Below are 16,555 nucleotides of genomic sequence, written 5' to 3'. Positions count from 1 at the left end.
TATATTTTGAATTTTTGAAATTAACTTAATTTTTCTCCCCTTGGAATTGGTAAACTCTTTAGTAAGATATAATTTAGAGAACTTTTCCCTTATACATGCTGAATTTGTCCAGCTGTATTAGTTAGGCTGCTCAAAGTGAAACCATGGGTAATCAATAGTCAAATCCATTTTACCTGCCTTCACTAATTAATTAGTTTTAAGTGTTGCTAAAAAAAGACTTTCATGTCCTCCAGGTCTGCAGAGAGCCTAAACACAAAGACGGTGGCCTGGAGTTGTTTGCCAGGAATTGGAGTCAGCTGTGTCTAGTTTGAGCTGAGCTGGCTACGATCGGATAGCAGCACGGACCCTGTAACTGGGCATGCGCCAGTGTCTGATCTGATGTCTGACATCGAAAGTGACCTTTTGATGTTGGCGGGCTGAGAAATCCATCCTCAGGTGAGGTTACAGAGCAGACCAGAGCAGAGGCTGCAGCCTATTACAGGAGCGCAGACCATGATTACTGGCCTTTCTGGTCACCTTTGCCCACGCCCTGGGATGCTCCCCATGCCCTCCGCACCGCAGATGGCCCTGCCCCTCTATTCGTTACCGGTAAATACCCTGGCGTCTTGTCTTTTAACTTTCTGGTGGGAAACTATGTGGAAACTTGATGGAGTTAAATTCGTTCTCATTTATATATTTTATCACTTTCAGCAGCGTGAAGGGGAGAGACCCAAGTTATGAGGCTATTATAATAATTTAGGTGAGAGTATGCAATAAGGGCTTGCAGTAGCAGTGAGGATAGAGACAATGCAATTTTTATTGATGGGGGTTAAAGGAAGGAGAAGAAATGTAGGATAAATATAAATAAAGGCTAAGTTATTGGTTTTGCAAAGAGTAAGAGAACACGTAGATAATGCACTTTTGAGGGAAGGATGATGAGTCACCGTTTGTTGGCATTCTGAGATGAATATAATCTACTGGGAAATTAGATTTAAGGGTCTGAAGACAGAAGAATGATGGGGGCAAATTAGGTTGGGGAAACAGAAGAAAGATTGTAGTTGGAGGTAAAACTGCTTGGGAAGCATGCAGAGGGTAGAAGAGAAGAGGATTAAGAGTTGAATTTTGGGAAGCCTCACGACTTGCAGGAAGGGTTGGAGAAGATGAGCATAAAAGGGTTGGGAAGAACTAGCCATAGAGGGGAAGAAGAATGAATAGAGAATTTCTTTGTCAGGGAAGTGAGAGGAAAGTGTTTCAAGGAGGACTGTTGAACAGATTCGACTCTAGAGAGAACAAGGCTGAAAACTACCCATGGATTTGAGAAGTGGGTCACCGATGGACGTGGTGGTAGAAATTCCTTTCCATGAAGGGGATGAAGCTGTGTTAAACTAGGTTAAGGAATCAACAAGAGGGGCTAAATTGAGATTTTAAAGGTGGATCCCTTTCTATAGAGACTTATAAGTGAATAGAGGATCATATTTAGGGTAGTGCCTATGGGGTGGTTGCCTGATTAAAACAGGCTTTATAAAGATATGGCTTTGATGTTCATAGGTTTACATACTGAGGGAGAAGGAACCAATTGAGAAGGGAGGTTAAAAGATGAAAGAGAGAGTGGGGATAATTGAGTGAACAATATCTGAGAAGAGGCAAAGGGGGAAGAAATGAGGTTACTGATTCTTCTCTTTCTGTCCCATGCTGTTCCTGCCCCATAACACACTGAGCCGGGCAGGTCACTTCCTTGTCAAACCTGAATATCAATTTGGTCTCCATATGGTGTAGTCTCCGTGGTGTTGAATTAAAAGAAATAGCCCAGCTACCAAAAAGTAAATTAAGATTTTTTTTTAATTGGTGTCCTTCTAAAAATGCCAGGGGCTGGAGTATAGTCCTAACTTTGAAATTTCTCCTTTGATAGCTCTCAATTTTCTTTCATATATCATGGCTGCATTTTCCACAGTAAAATTGCACAGCAAAGCCTGTCTCACTCTTTTTTCAATCTCTTTCACTCTTGCCAAAGTCATACACTGGAAACTGGTGTTAAAAATCTTTCCTGTTACCACTCTTTCTTTTCCAAAAGAAGTTTTCTCTGTTAGAGGTGAGGGACTAAAAGACAGCAGAAGAGCATATGGAAATAAAAGGAATTTGAGCTAAAGAACCTAGCCCAGGAGTTCTCAAGTCTGAGTACTAATCAAAATTACCTGGAGAGTTTGTTGAAATACCAACTGCTGAATTCCACCTCCAGAGTTCCTGATGGAATAGATTTGGGTTGGGGCCCAATTATTTGTATTATGCTTTTGAACTGTTGTGTTGGAGAAGACTCTTGAGAGTCCCTTGGACTGCAAGGAGATCCACTCACTTGATCGTAAAGGAAATCAGTACTGAATATTTGTTGGAAGGACTAAAGCTGAAATGCCAATACTTTGGCCACCTGATGTGAAGAACTGACTCACTGGAAAAGACCCTGATGCTGGGAAATATTGAAGGCAGGAGGAGACAGGGATGACAGAGGATGAGATGGTTGGATGGTTGGATCACCAACTTGATGGACAGGGAGGCCTGGCGTGCTGCAGTCCATGGGGTCGCAAAGAGTCGGACACGACTGAGCGACTGAACTGAACTAAGTTCCCAAATGATGCTGATGCTGCTGGGCTGTGGACCACATTTTGGGAACCAGGGAGCTATCTAGTTTAAGGGGAAGCAGACCAGAAAGAGCCTCAGGAGCAATGGAATGCTGTTACTAAAACCATAGTTCTCAGGCACAGTTTTTATCAAGGGTAAATTAGCGTGTCTGGTTTTTAGAAGATGTGGAGAAAGGCCCACTTGATGCTGAACTACTTACTGAGTTACTGGCCCAGTTTCTTCTTCTTCTGATGGGGCTAAAACTGGTTCCACAGTTTGAGAAAGGAAAATGTAATATATAAGGGTGGTAGCTGGGTGCAGGCTTTGGGATTGGAGGCATTCAGAGGCATAGATGAAGCAGATTTCTATATATTAATTTTGCAAAGGATACAGTGAGGTAAGATGAATATTAGTATTGTTTTTTTTTCCCTAGGAAGTCTCAGGAAGTATTATGACTGATCAAGTTTAGTTTGCATCCAGGCTGAAGTAGCTTTTCTGATCCTATAGATGAGTTTTTTTTTTTTTTTTCCTACCTACAAAGTACTTTTAGGTGTCTACCTACAAGCAATCATGGAAAGTAGTTTGAGTCCCTACCACAGTTTTACCCGATGTTGAGTAATGAAGAATCTCAAGACACATTTCTTAATGTATATAATCATGTATAACTTTAAGTGAAATTTGAGCTGTATATTTCCGGCTCAAGTAATCAAATGCTTACATTGTTTAGAGGCTAAAAAATTTTGTTCTTAAAATATCCCTTAAGAAATTGATGTACTTTTTACAGTGTTGTGTTCTGCAGCAAATGTTGACTAATGCCAGATAAACAGATACAAAAGCAGGGAAGAATATTGGGTGAATGAGGTCTGTATTTTCATAAACTTGGGTCTAATTTTAACACAGGTTAAAAAATGTTTCATTTCCCTTAATAGATCTTTTCTAAGTAAATAATAGTTAGAATTCCTCATGCTGCTGTGTCTATAGCTGTACCGTTGAGCAAACTAGATGGTGAGGAAATAAACTGCATTTGTGAGAGGAGAAAAACAACAGACACATAATCACCTAAACTTTGGACAAACCTCTGAAATGGAAGCCAATATAGCAATGAAATCACAATGAAATTATAAATTTATGGAGGAAAAGCTGGGAGGTTAATTTTACCCTTTAAAACCTCAATGAAGCACAAAATTCAGGGGGAAAACTAATAATTATGACAAAGAATTGTAAGATTTGGAACATCAACTCAGCAAATGAAGACATTACCACATGGCGGACATTAGCCAATAAAAGGCATCCAATCACTCTAAAATGAGCTCATAACGCAAAATGTGAGCACTGTGGGTTTCCAGAGGCATGGTGCATTTAGAAAAAAATTCATTTATTACTTTCCATGACTGAGCTCATTCAATTTACATTTACTGAGCATAGACAATGGCCTTGCACTTTGTATGATGTGCTTAGGAGGGCTAAAAAAATATATTGGGTACAGATCCTGACCTTAAGCAGATTACAGTTTAGTTGGAATGTCTGACTGGAGGGAAAAGAGAGGAACATAAACCCATAAGATAAGGAGAAATGACAAAGATAAAATAAACCAATATGAGGAGGCAGGAAAAAGGAGTGTGAGGGGTCAGGGAGAGGGTAGAGTTTAGGGTGATCTTCAAGGAGGAGAAGCAATTGAGCTGAACCTTATAGCATGTTTGATATTTGATTTTTATTTCAAAATTTCTCAAAGCACACACTATCTTCTCTGAGCTGAAAATGCCATGGCATATATGTTTTCAAATGGGATTTGCTATCAAACCAACACACTTTAACACATGAATCAGATAAAATAAATGCAGAGATGTAAAACTCATTGGATATAAACCAGCATGAGCTAATTTATGCACCAGCAAGAAACTTCCCCTATAGCGCTGTGATTTAACATAACTACGGTTTATACAAGATAGATTATGTGTAGAAAGGTAATTTCGTGAAAAGTGTGGAGAGTGGCTTGAAGGCAGGGAGAAGCTTTATAGGATTCCTGGAAGAAGTTGGGCAGGTTAATAGTGAGGGTTTGAAGCAGGTGCTGTAGCAGTGCAGCTAAACAGATGAGACGGATTCAAGAGCTCTTCACAAGTAGATTTAATTGGACCTACTTGATGGAGGGACAGAGAGAGAAGGATGCGTTAAGTATAATCATATGGAGCTAGTTGGGTGGATGGTGATACTATTAACTAATAAGATAGTGTTTACTGGAAGCAGCAGCAGTTTTGGAGTGACATTAACTGCAGTACTTGCAGGAAAATTACTTGGAGATATCAACTGACAAATTACAAGATGCATGTTTGGATCAAAGAAAAGAGATAGGACTAGAAGTAGGTTTGGAAATACTTGATCTTCAGTGTCAGTGGAGGCTGTGGATGGCTGAGATTTCCCCAGGAGGAAAGGACTGAGTGTGGAACTTGGAGGCAAAGCCTTCATTGCTGGAAGAGGGGAGTCCTCTCCAGCTTTGATCTTTGCTACAATGGGCTTTTTTTTTTTTTTTTTTTTTTGGTTTCCTTGGGCTGTTGTAACAAAGTACCACAAATTAGGTCACTACCCAAAAGTCTCAGAAATGTATTGCCTTCCAGTTCTGGAGGCTAGTAGTCCAAGATCAGGGTGTCAGCAGCGTTGATCCCTTCTAGTGCCTCTTTCCTAGCTCGTGCTGGCGTGCTGGCGCTCTTTGGCGTTCCTTGGCTGATCAATGTATCACCCCTACTTGTGATCACAAGTAGACTTGATACAGAGACTACAGTCTCTGCCTTCATTTTCCCTCATGGTGTCATCCCTGTGTGTGTCTCTCTTTGTGTCCAAATTCCTCCTATTTATAAGGACAGCAGTCACATTCCATTAGGGCCCACCATAATGACCTCATCATAACTTTATCATCTGCCAATGCCATGTTTCTGAATGAGGTCACGTTCTAAGATCCTGGAGGTTAGAACCTCTGCATGTGAATTTTGGAGGACAAAATTTATCCTGTTACAGTTTTTTTTACCCCCTCCTCCTAGCATGAGTTTCGGAGTTGGGAGAAAAAGCCAGCGCAATAGGCTGAGAATTAAGAGGAGATAAGAAAGTCAAGGCTGTAAATATAGATCATTTATTTGAAACTATATCCATTACCAGTCAAATGGTGAGGACGAGGGCTCCACAGATGTTACAATTTCCAGGAAAGAAAATCCTTCAGTTGGCCAAAGAATCATTCAAAGTCTACGGTATCTTAACAGTGCTTCCTGCAAGATTATCTCTTCAACCTAAACCATATGGGCTTGCTTATTTGGTGAATAATGGCACAGAGCCCCAGAACATGAGTTAGTAGTCATTCACTTTGCATCTAGTTTAATGTGATCTTCTCTGATGAAACTTAGAAGTTTGACTTTGAAAAATGATGTGTCTAAGAGTGTGGACTAAGCAATTTTAGACATGGCAGAGCAATAAAAAATATTCTTGCCATGGATTCATTGGAGGTGCAAGGACACAGAATAACCTTGGGAGGTGTATTAGAGCATTTATTTTTTCAAAGAAAGGAAAGATTTGGTATTTAAATTCTCACTTTCATGTGAGGAGAAAAAAATATAAATCTTGGGATGTCTGAAAAATATTAAAATGTTCACAGAATTAACTGTCAGTGATAATAGCAAATGTCACATTTCTACTTCATCACATATTGAGAGAAACTGAAATATATAACCAAATGGTGGCATACTAGGCTCTTCTCCTATGCATCGTGGTGTGTTAACTTTATACCAAAATTTCTGGGTGTAAATAAGAGTATACAATTTTGTTTTGAATCTTAGATGATGTGGTTTGTAATTTCCAGTTGGGTTTAAAATAAACACCAAGGAATTGAAATGTTTTTGTAACAAAATTTTAATAGTATTTATCTTTCAGTGACATTTGTTTACCCTCCTAATTTTCCATTTTTAATTGCTTTTTGGTTTACAAATTATACATGTTGAGAGAGCAACTATTTGAATATATGTTTCCCTGAGTATTATATATTAAAATCAGCAATGCTTCTAGAGCATTAGAATTCTGAAAGAGCAGTTGCATATCTCATGGTCTTCTTTTTCCCCCCACAATTTATGTAAGTAGGATGTACTGTTCCTGGGGGGAAAATAGCAATAATGAAGACAGATAGTGATCTTATCTCTACCCTGGCAAAAAAGTCAGAATCCAGTTATTTACATATGCTACATTTCCCATAAATTGGCACAGAGTGACCACAATGGAAATTGAGCTTTTAATGTAACTGTATCCAGTATTACTTCTCTATCATGCTTGCCTGATTCTTTTGCTTTCTAATTGGTCTTGGGGACTTGACTGTTGCTTTTGAACCTTGTGCTAAGTACTGAGCCCTTTACTTTCTCTTTTCCTGTCTGACACATAGGACAGCCTCTCTTCTTGTTTCACCCACATTTCTACATTTCTCGGAAGGCAAAATGACTAAACCTTGTTTTCTGTAAAAACATTAAAAATGTTTTTAATGTTTAGTGAAGAGAGGGAAAAGAATACTGGACCTAGAATCAGATATGATTAGATGTTATCAGGCAATGGCACCCTACTCCAGTACTCTTGCCTGGAAAATCCCATGGGTGGAGGAGCCTAGAAGGCTGGAGTCCATGGGATCGCTAAGAGTTGGACACGACTGAGCGACTTCATTTTCCCTTTTCACTTTCATGCATTGGAGAAGGAAATGGCAACCCACTCCAGTGTTCTTGCCTGGAGAATCCCAGGGACAGGGGAGCCTGGTGGGCTGCTGTCTATGGGGTTGCACAGAGTCGGATATGACTGAAGTGACTTAGCTGTAGCCGTAATCCTCATTAGAAGAATCCCTAGGTGGCTCAATGGTAAAGAATTCACTTGCCAAGCAGGAGATGCCAGTTTGGTCCTTGGGGCAGGATGATCCCCTGCAGAAGGAAATGGAAACCCACTCCGGTATTCTTACCTGGAAAATCCCACACAGAGGAGCCTGACAGGCTACAGTCCATGGGGTCACAAAAAAGTCAGTCATGACTTGGCTACTAAACAATAAGAATCACAACAAATCCTCACTAAACTGCTTATAGCTGTGTATTCTCAGACAATATATTAAACTTCTCAGTAGTTCATTCATTCAAGAATCCACTCACTTGTTCACCTATTTGTCTACTTCTAACAAGCATTTCTTGAATATTTCTTGTGTTTTAGGCACCAGGCTAGACACAGAGGATGTTAAGATGAAAATCAGACCCTTCCCTCGAGGAGTTCATAGACCAGTCAGGAAGATAACAAAGCTTATGATAAAGGTGATAAATGTTAGAGATAATCATCTGTAAATGAGGAGGTGGAACAATATGATTTCTATAATTCTATGGTTTTATAAAAATCCTAGAAGTTGTTCACATGCCTTTCGAGTTGGGGAATAAAACAGGCCTTAAGATAGAAAGATAAAATAAACCTGTTTCCTTCACTTAACAGGCCCCTGGCTTGAAAGGAAAAGGGGATGAGTAATTGAATGTGTGTGTGTGCCTTTATTGCTGTTTGAGTCCTTGGACCACAGCATTCTCCTATTTCTGCAGGTGATTAATGGCATTCTGGCACGCTGGGCTACAAATTGTTCAAAATAAAAGAAATTTGGGAGTGGGTGAGTGGTAGCATGTGTGCTATACGGAGCGGGGAAAGAAAGTCAGAACTCTGCGGTTCTTATTTCCATATGTGCTTAAAGACAAGGAGAGTCATCAGAGAGAGAGGGAACAACAGAACTCCAAAAAACGCTTCTGAAATTTCTTCCTAAGTTCAGAGACAATTCTTAAAGAGCATAGGCAGCCTATGATTTGAGGAAATGGATGGCAAAAACTTAGTCATAATAACTAGTGTTTTTCATCCTCTGCTGCAGACACCATTTAGGCCATGGTGGAATAATTACTTTGTAAGTAAAACTTCTCTTTGGGCAGTCGTGATGGTGAGTCGGTATTACTCCAAAGGTCTCCATTACATTCTCTTGAACCACGGTAAAGATATTTTTAAAAAGCAACTAATAATACTTCAATAGGTAGACATTGTTTAAGTATAATAGAACTCATATGATTGACATATTTCTGGTATCAGTCAGTGTTTAATCAGACAAACAGAATCCACTTGAGGAATTTCAAGCAGAGTTAATTTAATATAGCTACAGAATACTAGAAGGCTGGAGGCACTCCTGGGGAAGGTTACCTGGAGAGTAGTAGCTATACAAAAGCTCTACCACCCGTAGGCCTGGGGCCCAAAGGAAAAAAATGATGTTTCCTTGGGATCCCAGTGAAGCTGAGGCTGCTGATGTTGAAAGTGAGTTACCTGAGTACAACTTGGAACCACACTTCACTGAAACCATTGCTGATGCTAAACTTGCTGTTAGAATCTGCAAAAAAAAAAAAAACCACCCCCCAAAACTAGCTTCTTGTTTTCTCCAGCGTCCTATCAGTGCTCCCACTGATGAAACTTAACAGAAAATCAGGTTGCAAGGGAGTCTGGGAGATGGAGCTTTGCAGGTTTTCTTGCCTCTGAGGTATGGACGAGGGTATGGAGGAAACCAGGAGGCACTGGGAGACAGCACGCTCGCCAGCACACCTCCACTGTCCTTTCTCTCTGTGATAATCTTGTTTACTTAGCAGACTTTCCTCCACCATAAATGAGGCAGTGAAGGGGAGAGTGATTTAAACCAAGGGAAGGAGGAAGACCGTAACATGGTGAGGTGACGGTCTTGAGAGAAGGGAAAGAAAATTTGGTCTGAGAATTGGTAAGACAGAGTGGGTGTGAATGGCAAGCGGTCAGATGAGAGTGTCCTTGAATTTACATCATGGAGTTCAAACCCTTTGGGTTGGGGTGAAGTGAGGGCTGGCAGAAAAATCTGATTAAAGTTGTGGGATTCATGGATTGGGGGGTTAGGTTAAGCTTGCTACTTGTTTTAGGATCTGTTCTGGGGAAAATTTCAAATTCCTTGGGGTCCCATGTTGATCATGATACAACACAAATATAGCATCACATGACCGGTAAATTAGGAATGACCGAAGGAAGCATCTAGACAGGAGTGCTAAGTAATGCCCCTGGGTTCCCATGGCTCATGAGATGGTATCTAGGAGTTCTGTGACTTCTTAAGTCTCCTAGTACTAACAGACTCAGTGTGATGTAAGGACAAGGATGCTACAGGGCACGGGACTTGCTACAGAAAGCTTTGGGAATGGTGCCACCCAGATCCTAAGCCTCTCTAAACCCCCAGAGCACTAAGCAGTATAAAATATAATGTGTTGGATGCTAGTAGGAGATACCCAGAAGCCTGATGCAGAGAGGAACAGCTGGATCGGTAGAGGCCAGCGGAGCCCCAGATGTTAGTACACAGCCACAAGTAGTTCTTCCTCTGGACATGAGAGCATCCTCTTATACCTAGGTAGCCTCTTGAGAACGAGGGAGGAAGGATCTCTTTGTAAGATCCTTTGTAAGAGAGGAGAGAATTACTCTTGATAGAGAGTTTAAAGCAGTCTTTTTCAACAGTCACTTAGGGTTCAAACAGAAAGATTCAAATATGATTGCTGCGGAGCAAGATGAGGTGCGTTACACAGCGGAGAAATACATCCACACGCATACGCTTGTTCTTGGAATATCGTGTTTCTGATTGGCGAGGGATGTAGTGCTCGTAACTGGTTATGATAAATGATAGAATTTTTCTGCCTGAACCCTTTTTAGATAGAATGTTGAAAAATGTTGAATCTGTTCATGATAGGTAAATTAGAATGGTCCTAGAGAATTGCTTCTGAATTATTGGCATTTATTTTCATGTGATATAAAATAATTAAAGCTAATTTTCAACAGCAAGATTTTGTAATTATTCATTATTTATACTATGATGAGAAGGTTTATGTAGTATTTTAAAGAGCCTATAGGAAACTTGATCTTTTGTTCTGAGAAGCTCATAATCTAAAGTGATTCATTTATTTGTAAGGAAACAGTTATTGTAAGAACAAAGGATAGTCTTTATTAAAGTTTATAAGCTAAAGGAGAGGAGATTGTTTCCATTCATCCCCATCTTTTCATAATGTTTTTGTAATGGGAACAAATATTAAAATGATCCATTCTTGTCAAAAAGGGGTATATTCAGATTTGGACAACTTAATAAATAATAACAGAACTCCCAGACTACTCACTCAACTAGGGGCCCCTGACCCCAAAGGTGCCACCCCACCTTGAAGTATTCCAAAAGCCCATAAGATGCGTTATTATACCTTTATTTGTGTGAACAGCAATATTAAACTCTATTGAATAACTTCTTAAATAAGTAAAATAATAATTTAGAAGCAAAACTGTTATGTTTGTGCTTAGAGTTTTATAAGCAGACTAGTTATTTGTGTCCATAAATGTATGATGATCTCATAATGAGTTAGTTTATAGTTTTATGCATTAACTTCTCAGGCTGCTGGAGTATCATTTTCTGCTGGCTATTATATTATCAGGTCACATAATGCTAAACTGTAGGGTGTTTTTAGCTGATAATTTCTGGAAAGTGCTTACTTTTGAAATAAAAAGTAAAGCAAAAAAAAAAAAATCAAGCCACAATGCTGACTGAAAAAAATATTTATATTTATATTAAACCCCTCAGCTAGATTCTCAGACACATCACTGCTTAAAATGCAGTCACCTGACAAAAACAGTTCTAATTATTATCCCCTTGGGCTAACATTTTTCAGAGTGACTGGCTAAAATGCACTCCAGCTCATAATTTCTTCCTCTGACAGTGGAAGACATAACCTAGTTTCCCCTAATGCAAAAGTCTCTAATCTAGAGGGCAAGACCCTGCTCCATCTAACACTGAAGGGAGAAAATGCAATTTGAACACAAGGAAATTGCACACACAGTTTGATAGTTCTACCACTCTCGGATTTTTTTTTTTTTCTTCCCTGGGTTTAAATGTCTTGTTTTATTTTATACTAAATTATGACCTGGCTGAAACTGCTCTGTTTTCTTTGTCATATTCTAGAAACCTCTTACTATAAAAGTGAAGGTTATACTATAGCTCCATACTTTTCAGGGGGTGGGAATGTTCACATTTTGACAGTTCAGCAGTGAAAACATTAAAAGTTACTGTGCTTGCTACAGCGATATTTTTTTTTCGTGTTGAATAATAGCTCTTTTGTCTTGGCAAATGGGGCATATATACTGCATTAGGAAAAGGTAATTAAATCGTCTTGAAATTACGAAAGTGCAGATTTTTTGAGTTGGCCTAATCAGTAACAAGTTCACTGTTGAATCTACGAACGAACAAACTTTTATGATTGCTGGGAGAGGTGAATTAACCTCAAATTGTTCTGGTTCACTTCCCAGGCGGTGGCCGAGTAATACATTGCCCCGAAACTGATAAGCCAGGAGGCTAAAGAAGTATGGAGGCAGTCCGTCAGGAATCTTGCAAAGAAGGCAGCTCTCAGTAGACAGTACTGGAGATTTTTATGAACCATTTTTAGTTCTGTGAATTGAAGAGACCTCGCCCCTTTTCTACCTCTTTCTGCTGACAGCTGCTCCTGAACACCTCCCTCCCAGCCGGAAGGGCAGCCGGATGGCTGCCTGTGCAGCTAACGCCAGGATGGCTCCTGAGCGAGCATCCAGGGTATCAGTTTCATCCTGGAGACTCACGTGTCACCTTCACGTCTCGTGTATCTTCCATCATTTACGTGAATATATCAAGGGCTCTGGTAGAGGCACCAGGCTATGAAAGCGCAGTCTAACCAGTGGCTGGGAACAAAGGCCGCCTTCAGCTACAAATGATTCACTATGGTGTTGAGACTTTTTTCCCTCCACGATGACTTTGAATCCTAAAGATTAAATGAGTGTGCTTCCATTCGCAGAAAATAAAAGTGAAGGGATAGCCTAGGAAAAGAATTACTCTAAAAAAAATACTGATTTTAAGAACCAATTTAGAAAATTACAAAGGTTTCACAAGGATGTAGGGTGTACTTGTAATGGCAGGAGGAAGATTTATACCCAACTCTTCTCACAGATGCTACTGTAACTTATCATCCTCAGATTACTTGGTTTCCATCAGAAGATATCACTATCTGATCAGTCTCATCATTTCATATTGGGTGGCAGTATGGACAAAGTTAGAGTGAATTATTTGAAAGGTCATGTGACTATATCTAACAGATATTTTAAAATATTTTGTGTGGTTCATTAGCCAGTTTAATACAGTGGGTTAACAAAGAAGTTCTATAGTTCATCTCTGGAAAATTGAAACATGGCTCTTACTTTTCAACCATTATTAAATTAAAAATATCAAAATATTTTTAAGAAGATGCATTTCCAGCACCTTCTATGTCCTTGGGAAGCAAATAATAATGAACAGGATTAGGAAATAATTTCAGAGAAGACAATGGAACCCCACTCCAGTACTCTTGTCTGGAAAATCCCATGGATGGAGGAGCCTGGTGGGCTGCAGTCCATGGGGTCACTACGAGTCAGACATGACTGAGCGACTTCACTTTCACTTTTCACTTTGATGCATTGGAGGAGGAAATGGCAATCCACTTCAGTGTTCTTGCCTGGAGAATCCCAGGGACTGGGGAGCCTACGCTGCCGTCTATGGGGTCACACAGAGTTGGACACGACTGAAGTGACTTAGCAGCAGGAAATAATTTATACTGAAGTATATAACCCTGAGATGGCGGTGGATCAGCTCCACCTCTTTTGACCTTGGCCCCTTTAGAGGACAGCCTGGTTTCAACCAAAGTAACCTTGAACTTGGGGAGAGGCTGCAGCCCAGAGACACAGAATAGGTGTCGTTGGTGCTAATTTACTGTGCTTATGCACTGGCGAGCTACAGTCCATGGGGTCACAAAGAGTCAGACATGACTGAGCAACTAACACTTTCACTTTATGCACAGTTTATTAAGGAAACTTTCAGATTATGGAAATATTTGACAGTTTCTTCTAGATATTCTGTGGCTTCCGTGGTGGCTTAGACGGTAAAGCGTCTGCCTGCAATGCGGGAGACCTGGTTCGATTCCTGGGTCGGGAAGATCCCCTGGAGAAGGAAATGGCAATCCACTCCAGCACTCTTGCCTGGAAAATCCCATGGACGGAGGACCTTGATAAGCTACAGTCCATGGGGTTGCAAAGAGTCGGACACGACTGAGCAACTTCACTTTACTTCACTTCTAGATATTACGATTCTTCTTCAAATAGGATTCTTTTTCATATATTTAATATGGTATTTAAAAGTTGTCAGTAGAGAAAACATGCTAAAGTCTGAATACAAGAAAATAGTTCACAGTAAAGAACAATTATATACTGAGTATAATTTGAAAAATATTTGAATATTAAACTTGTCTTCATTAATATCAGTTACAGGTCTCAAGGAATATGTCATGATCTCTTCATTATTCTACTTTAAACTCACAATATTATCTCCAGGGGAATTTTAAAAACATTTTATCAGGAAGCTTGCTTCTAAGTTGTTTGGTCAGGTCTGTCTTTCGTAAAGTTAACAGTTTCTAAATATTTCCAGATTTGGCTGTCTGATACCAGAACAATTACAAAATATTTTCGGTAATACTATGTCAACAAGGTCTTTGGTATTATTAAAACAGGCATCTATTAACTGCTTTAAAATGCTGAGGATACTAAAAATAGTTCAAATTAACTCAATTAAAACTAAGGACCTATTCATACAGTACTATTTTATACATAATATTTATTGAAGACTTAGTATGTTACAAGCACCTTTCTTTCAGGGCCATTCATGTATTATTTCATTTAATCCTCAAAATAATCCAGGGTAAAAATTATAATTTTATGTCCATTTTATAGACAAGGAAACTGAGGCATAGGCAGGGTATGTAACTTGTTTCAAGGCACGTAGTTGATAAGTAGAAGATGTGGTATAAAATCCCAGGTAGCTTGATGCTGTGTTCTTTGCCCTTGTACTTTATTATATTGCCTCATATTAGTTAATGTTGATTCAAAAACTGTATTAAGATATGAGACTGCAACCAGTGTAAGATTCCTTGACAGGAAAAGCAAAGATGTTTCTGTAAATCAATGTTCATAGCATCATCCTCTGTCCCCCATCACTCACCTTGGCGCTTGGTAGCAGAGTGAGGAATATACCGTGTCTCCATGAGCAGAGCTTCATGGCACCCAGTTCGCATGTGGGATCGCTAAATTCCAAGGCACAGAAGTAACAATTCCATAGAAAATAGGCACCTTTATAATTTCTTACATATTAGTGAAATTTCTACATTTTCAAGAGCAGATGATACATTTAATTAAAATATTGACCTTGATATCAAGGATAGTATTACATGCTGAAATTACATATTAAAATAGATTGTGGGGGGCTTTTTTTGGGAGGGAATATTTATTGCAACTTCACTTTTTGATTAAAATAGAAAAGAAATCCTCTGAAAATTACTTTGATAAAACGGACTTCAAGTTAAAATCCACATGAATCATGTTGGGTTTTTCAGGAAGAATCTTGTTTTGGCCTAAATGATACCCGAGATCAACTTAGACCTACCTACATTTTTAACGTGACGGAAGTGCAGTGGTCTCTCAGCTGGTGTCAGAGAGGAAGTACTTTCAGGAAGACTTTGTCTACCAGAGTTAGACCCAGGGAGCATGGTAGCCTGAAGTCTCCTTGTCTCCTCGGTCTGCTCTTGGTTCTTTATCACCAGAAAGGCTAGAAAGCAGAAAAAGTGAAAGTTTCTTCTGAACAGATTCTTTTCATTACAGACTTCAGAAATGTCGGAAAGCTAGCATAGAGCAATTCGTATCCCGAATTCTTTTTTGCTGTAATAACACACAGCAACTAAAATCTTAACATTTTTGTCAGATGTGAAAAAACATACAATCTTATTGTTTCTCACATTTGGTGTTTTTCGGGGGTGGAGGAATCAATTATTTTGTCATTAGAAGCTGTAAAATAAAATTCCAATAAAATCCATGTTACACATCTATGCAAACCAATAAAAAGAGAATATTTGCATGTGTCCTATTAATCAAAACCAGTTTCCTGCAATTCTAAAGACATATTCTTCAATGAGTTTTGCTTAATCTTCCCTATCCAAGTTAAATGGTCATACTTGGGAATATATATTTTGTACATATGTGTACACATACAACAGAAAATAGTTGGGTTTTAACTATCAGATATTTTAGAGGTCAGCAATGACTTTTTTTTCCACTTAGGTCTTTAATTCAATCTAGTATTATACATGTTTTCTACTCACTTCTGTAGAGACCAGTGTAAACATTTGGAAGGCATTTTGTATGGCAAGTTTGTGTATTGCAGTTTTTGAGCAATGCAAACATCCCCCTTAAATAAATGAAAACAGATCCCAGAAAAGGGTATGCTTCCAACGCATTCCCCAAAGATCTGAGTGCCGCTGTGCATTCTTGCTCAATTTAAACAAACTAAACTTCAGTTAGTCTCCCCTCCCCTAATGGGCACCCCCACTGGGAACATTGTTAGGTTACCACCATGGCCAAGGCCTCCGTACAGCTGGATCTGTAAACAAGACCATAATCCGCAGGAAAGAACTTGCAGAGTTTTGGCAGCGCTCACAGTGTTGTTAACATATTGTGCCAAAGCAATAACAAAGCCATCATTTTTAAGTTTGTTCACGGATTTGTATTAATCAAGAAATTTTCCAGAAATTACTTCTAAATGAGGAACCTTCCAGAAAGTTACCATTTGGCAAAAAGACTTCCAGATGCCTTTTTTTTTTTTTTTTTTGCTTATCTGCAACATATTCTTCCAAATAAATCACAAATTTGTGGAAGTTCAGTGGAGACAGAAAACACATTGCCGCTGTACTGGCAGGAGGAGGCTCCCTTCAGTTCCCTCCCGGCTTCGTCAAAGCCAGGCGAGTGCTCAGGTCATTTTTTCTTATTAGGAGGAGGTGGCTGGGCCATCTAACTTGGCATTCTGGCAGTA

At 39.4% G+C, this 16,555-nt stretch overlaps 1 long non-coding RNA gene across 4 annotated transcripts in view; it reads left to right on the top strand.

Annotated features, from left to right (window-relative positions):
• The first annotated feature begins 209 nt into the window (after window positions 1–209).
• Window positions 210–16,555, top strand: part of LOC147369972 (uncharacterized) — a 109,419-nt gene continuing 93,073 nt past the window's right edge. For all 4 annotated transcript variants that reach the window (XR_015168257.1, XR_015168256.1, XR_015168255.1 and 1 more), the window contains exon 1: window positions 210–435. This is a non-coding gene — a long non-coding RNA (uncharacterized LOC147369972). The remainder of the gene's footprint in view (window positions 436–16,555) is intronic.

This window comes from Bos grunniens, chromosome 7 (assembly GCF_055505025.1).
Source record: "Bos grunniens cultivar Pamir isolate PY7600 chromosome 7, Bosgru_T2T1.0, whole genome shotgun sequence".
NCBI lineage: Eukaryota > Metazoa > Chordata > Mammalia > Artiodactyla > Bovidae > Bos > Bos grunniens.
This window is presented reverse-complemented; position numbering and strand designations above follow the sequence as displayed.